This window comes from Ursus maritimus, unplaced genomic scaffold (assembly GCF_017311325.1).
Source record: "Ursus maritimus isolate PB19 unplaced genomic scaffold, ASM1731132v1 scaffold_10, whole genome shotgun sequence".
Taxonomy (NCBI): Eukaryota; Metazoa; Chordata; class Mammalia; order Carnivora; family Ursidae; genus Ursus; species Ursus maritimus.
Window position 1 is genome coordinate 26,176,878 of NW_024423344.1, and position 5,781 is coordinate 26,182,658.

The 5,781-nt window shown below is 47.3% G+C and overlaps 1 non-coding gene across 1 annotated transcript; it reads left to right on the forward strand.

The window, feature by feature from the left end:
* The first annotated feature begins 2,681 nt into the window (after window positions 1–2,681).
* On the forward strand, window positions 2,682–2,754 carry TRNAE-UUC. The gene has a single exon. It is a non-coding gene; the product is annotated as a tRNA-Glu (tRNA).
* The last annotated feature ends 3,027 nt before the right edge of the window (window positions 2,755–5,781 follow it).

Below are 5,781 nucleotides of genomic sequence, written 5' to 3' on the forward strand. Positions count from 1 at the left end.
AAGTGACCCCATTTCATTTCACCTTTCACATACTCAATAGGCACTACAAGCCATTCGTTTTCAGGTTTTTGAGGAGGAAAGGAAAGTGATGGACACTGTGCTTTAGGAATCATGGTCTTTTAGAGACTTACAGTTTTAGGGAACTTATAGTTATGTCATTCAGTGTTTCTCAAACTCCACCGGCATCAGAATCATCGCAGGGGCCAGTGCTTGTGAAATTCAGTCTCCCAGGCCCCAGCTCCCAAGTTCTCATGTGGAAGTTCATGGTGGGGTTGGGAATTGGCAGTTCGCTTCGGCCACTAGTGCTCCTGGTACCACTGGTGAAAGACCCACGCTGGGAGCACACGGCTGGCCTCCTGGTTGGGACACTAAGGACCCCTGGCATGGCGCCTCGGTGAGCTCCGAGAGAGCTGAAAAAGAGGGTCAGCTTGAGAACACATTCAGACCCAGAAAGCAGCAAGCCAACTTTTGACAGTACCAGTCCAGTAGGAACTTCCACTTCCCCATTCTCTTGCCCTCCCTACACTCCAACCTTGGAGGGCCTGAGTCTCAAAGGAAGGCCAAAGAAAGTGAAGTAAGAAGTGAATCACACCCTGTTCCTTGACGAGTAAACCTTGGCCCGGTGTTGTGTGGATAAATATTTAACCAGTGCACCACTGTTTTCTAAGGCCACACACCAGCTCCCGAGGTGAAAAGCCCTGCTTTGGAGGATTTGCCTATTTCTGTGGTGTACCCTCCAGCATGGCCATCTCAGGCTACACCGGTGTGATGGCACCGAAGCAGCCCACGGTGGGATCCTGTGAGCTGATGGGAGCCCGAGCCAGCTCACACCAGCCTTCTAGCCTGAAATCATGCTCAAGCTGGGATGGAGGGGCAGAACTATCTAGAAAGCGAAGATTGACTTGTTGAAAAGCATATTGTCCTGCACTGCGCTTTATTATTTGAAGTGCCCCTAGGGCTTTCCATTACTGCCCAAGCTTTCACCCAGTGGCAAGGGGAAAACTGAACAGATTTCAGTTTGGGGACAGTAAGAAAAAAATAAAATTGCATTTCGATTATATCCTAAGACGGTGCTTGCTCAATGTATCGGTTACACTGGAACTTTTATAACAACTTGCAAGATACCTTTTAAAAGATTATCATCAAATGGGAAAAACAAGAACAGAAAGGGACATGAGAAATCATGGTCCTTAACTGAAATACACACAGGATGTAAGGTATTCTGTACTTGATGAAGTTTGTTTTGGAGACTTTTCTTTAGTGCTCCCAGATGTCTCCAAAAGGAAGACCACTGTCTCACTGATTAAAAAACAAATCACTGAAACTGTCCAAAGATGCAAAGATAGTACAGGAAAAACGAACAAAGACTGGGATAAGACCTATCTCATAGGTATAATGTGAGGATTAAGTGAGCAGACATATTTGAATGTGTCTAATACCCATAGTAGGTTTGCAGTCAGTAGGTTCTAGTTTTTCCCGGAGCTTCGTGAAGTTTCAGCGATGTTGGGTTCTGTTCACTCCCTGTGAGGGGAGCTTCATCTCTGTTAATAAACGCTAGGCCGAATAGTTTCTAGGTCGGGTCTCTTGTCGCTCCTCCCTCTCGCTGCTGAATGTCACAATTGAAGCCTTAGAGAGCCTCCGTTAGTTCGGGGGCGGGGGAGCCGGGACCTGCACCGTTCCTTTGGCAGGTGGGGAGTGGACTTTTCACTGGGCTCCAAAGTGTCCGCCGCTAGCAAAACAACTTCTGTGTAGCCTAAGCCACAACGAGGACAGCAGAACCATAGCTCTCCCACCCCGGCTATCCCGAATAACTGACTCTTTGTACTTGCCTAATCCAAACAGTAGGTCGCTAACGCATAGACGGGTCCCAGTGAAATGCTCCTTCAACCCCAGGACGAGTTTGGAAACCACAAAGAATTTCCATCAACCAAGACTGCTTGCAGGAGGGCTTTCTCAGGTTTATAAGCTACATTTACAAACCACCCTCGCCTACTTTGGGGACACAAATCCTGCCGTTTGCCGTTGAATCAACAGAACCTGGAATGCTGCGGGCTTCCAGGCAGCCCCCGTTTCTGTTTCTGGAGAGGAAAAAGAAACTTTGCCGGGGCCGGACGGGGCCGGGCCCCCGCGAGCAGCGAGGCGGGGCGGCCGGCGGCCACAGCCCGGCCTCAGGGGCCGCCGGCGCGCAGCGAGAGTCCCGACGCGGAGGCCCCGTAGGGCGGAGACCCGGCGAGGCGGGCTCCGAGCGGCCGCCCGCGGCTGGGACGCCCGCTCCGTCTGGCCTTCGCTGTGGCGGTGTGACGACTCCACTCGGCACCGCTTTCTCGTTCCCGAGTCTAACCCTCAAACACCAGTCCTTTGCACTCTGCAGGATTTCCTGTGCGGAATTAAGAACAATGACTCATCCAGTCGAGGTCTACTCGGGTGTAGACGTGAGTGTCTAGAACCAGGAGACTGGATGAGATCACAAAGGACGCGGGGCGGAAAGACCGCGACCCTCGGAAAGGAGCGGAGCGGAGGCCGGAAGGGGTTAAGGGCGCCTCAGGATCTCCGCAGGCGCAGAAGCAAGTCTGACGCCAGAGGCCCGGGGAGGCGGGGAGGCGGGGAGGCGGGGAGGCGGGAGGCGGGCGGAAGCCGCTGCGAACGACTCAATTTACCTAGGCTTGAAAGCACGCTCGTCGTCTCCACATGGTCTAGCGGTTAGGATTCCTGGTTTTCACCCAGGCGGCCCGGGTTCGACTCCCGGTGTGGGAACGCCAAGCCTTTTAGGAAAAATAAACCCAATTTAGGCCCTTCTCAACCAGAAGAAGGCTGGTGTTTTTAGAAAAACCTATAACCCAATTTCAGAGCAGCAGGGAAGCTTGGGCCTGAAGGGAATGAGGGCCTCCTCCCCAAACCCGCGCCGCTGGCGGAAGCAGGAGAAGAGGCAGTATCTCCGACAGTGAGGACGTTGCTTTTGAAAAGAGGGGATTAAATCCGAGCGAAGAAGATGGGTCTGGTGCTAGAACACATATTCCAGCCAGTACTACTGATGTGGCTGCCCCCTGTTCTGCGGATATGGAGCAGACGACCAAAAAGTGCTCTTCTCTGAAAGAAAAATAAAGACGCATTTGGGGACATTATAAGGCTTTAAGTTGCTTAAAGCCATTCTATTGAGGACAGCAAGATTGCCAGAAAAGACGTGTTAGTAAGGGCAGAGTAGCTCAGCGTTCGCTCTGTGGCGGTAGCCGTCGGAAGAGCTCCCTGAACAGTTGTGTGGGGGGGGGGGGGGGGGGGGAAACTTCGGTTATTTTAACTATGGATTGAGGAGCGAGGCAACGGCAAAAACACCACTTCCTTCTCCAGCCCTAACATTTATTTGACACATTCTGTTTTTAAAACTTCTAGAACTCATGATATGCTGAACTAGAATTAGGAATCTTAGCATCGATGTGGCACAAGACGGCTTCCAACTGTTAGCTACCCAAAGAAGTGTTTCCTCTGCTATAATCTTATCTCGCTTACCACGCTGAACATTTGCCATTAGGAAAATCCTCAAGGCGTTCAGAAGCCACACTCCTTTCCCACTGGTGTTGAATTTTTGGAAGCTTCCCCGGCTGTTCCCAGACTGCCACCAATACTGAGAAATGACTGTGAAAAAGACTTGGTGTCCATGTGACTTTGAAATTTGCTCTCCTTTAATAAAAAGTCCTTTGGGACTCTAAGGGACGTAAAACCAAATGTCATCCTTCATGAGAAAATTACTAGGCGAAAATATACATTTATTCAAAATTCCTAATAAAGGGCTTGCTGTTAATCTGCATTTATGGACTCAAGTAGGACAGAACTGATAGGAAAATAAAGAGCCCAGTCATAATTATACTACGTAATATTTATTGAGCACTTGCTATGAACCAGGCTAAATGCTTTACGTACCTTTTTCAATTTAATCCTTGTTTTGTTATTAGATAATATTATTATGCCTCTACCAGCCAGGGGCCCAATAGGAAACTGATGACAAATTCTTAGCAGAGAATTTAATAAAGAATTTAATGCAGGTTTATTTAGAGTTTAGGGAAACAAAGGATAATGCAGTCAGTCCGGGGGCTCTGGGTTGAAATGAGTAAGGGGAGGGAGTGTTGCTGATGGAGAGGGCTGCCAGTGAGGAGTTGTGTTTTTTTGTTTGTTTGGTTCAAAATTTGCTTTTATCTAGCAGGTGAGTTCTATTCTCATGAAGGCTGTCAGACGTACTCGGCCTATGAATAATTCATTTTCATGAAATAGATTTTGGGGTCACAGATTTGACAAAAGCTTTCTTTAGGTGCCTATGATACTTGAGACTCAGAGCATAGTAGATACTTCTAAAGACGTGCTTAATAAAATAAAGGAGTTTAACTTTGTGGGGAAATGGTTGAGTCATATTTGGCATGCTTATAGCCTTGCATTTTTGCAAAACATTTTGCCATAATTTTCATTAATCATTCTCATAATCAGTCTTTATATTCAATGACTATTTGAGCTGCAAAGGTTCTTAGCAGTTATTTAATTGGGCCCCTCATTTTAGTCATACATCAATGGGTCTGGGATTTTATTCCTCTGATTCTTGGTATTAGAGTTTCGATTTATCCATAAAAAAATGAAGTCTCTGCACGGTGTCCTGGCCAGACACCACTCTCTCCAAATCCTGGCTTCAGGGAAAGGGGTTGGGGGCAGAAAAGATGAATTTTTAAATTTTGTTGTATCTGGCTTTTGGTCAGTGTTCACAGAATAGCTACATGGACATAGTCATAACAAATTTTGAGGGTTTTTTTTTGTACCCTATAAACATTTATAGACAGTGAGGATCTTTATTTGGGATATTTGAACTAGTCACAGGTTCTCAGTATGCTTCCATTTTTGCATATGGTCATAAAGTCTGAGGGAGTGTGCGTGAGGATCGCCGTATGCCTATCCTCACGTGTATTTATAGTCCTAGAGATTTGTATGTATGTCCCCTCAGAGATATATGCTGCATGCAAAAAATACCTTGAATAATCACAACATTAAAACTTCATATTAATACAGGAAAGGGAAGGCAAGCACAAAATTTAACTCACCCACATGGTAAAGCTGAATAACTTGGAAAAACACTGAATACTTGGAAAATCACTGGAACAAATCATCAACAAATCAATTTGCAAACACCTCGAAGACCACAGGGTCCTGGGTAATCATCGCACATAGCTTTGTGAAAAACAAAGCTTATCGGGTAAATCTAATTTCCTTCTGTCACAGAGTCACAGGGACGATGGATGGGGGTGCGATCAAGATAATGTATCTCGGTTTAAGAAACTCTGGGATTTTGCCCTATGTTGTGTACTCATGAAGAAAACGTAGGCTGTTGCCGTCTAGCAAGAACCCATCAAACCAAAGTTCAAGGCCGGGCTTCCCCCAGATGGGCAACTTAAACTCAGTCTGTGCAAAAATGACCTCATCCCTTCCCAAGCCTCTGCTCAATTCCTTAAAGTGTCATTCAGGTGGCGTTGACGCAAATGACTTCATCCGTTCCTGAGTTTCCTGGATTCTAGAATGGGGGTAATAATAGGACCCGCCCCATGGCACTGTGAAGATGAGATCAGAACGTGCACGCAAAGGACTTGGCCCAGGGCGGGGCCAGTGGCTGCTGGTGCCCCCACCGTTAGCACGAACGTCCCCATTGTTACCACGTTTGGTTCCTCTTTCTCCTCTCCTTCCCATCACGACGTTAAATCTGATCATTTCCACCTTTTCAATGGTGCCCTCATATGTTGGCATCGATTTCCC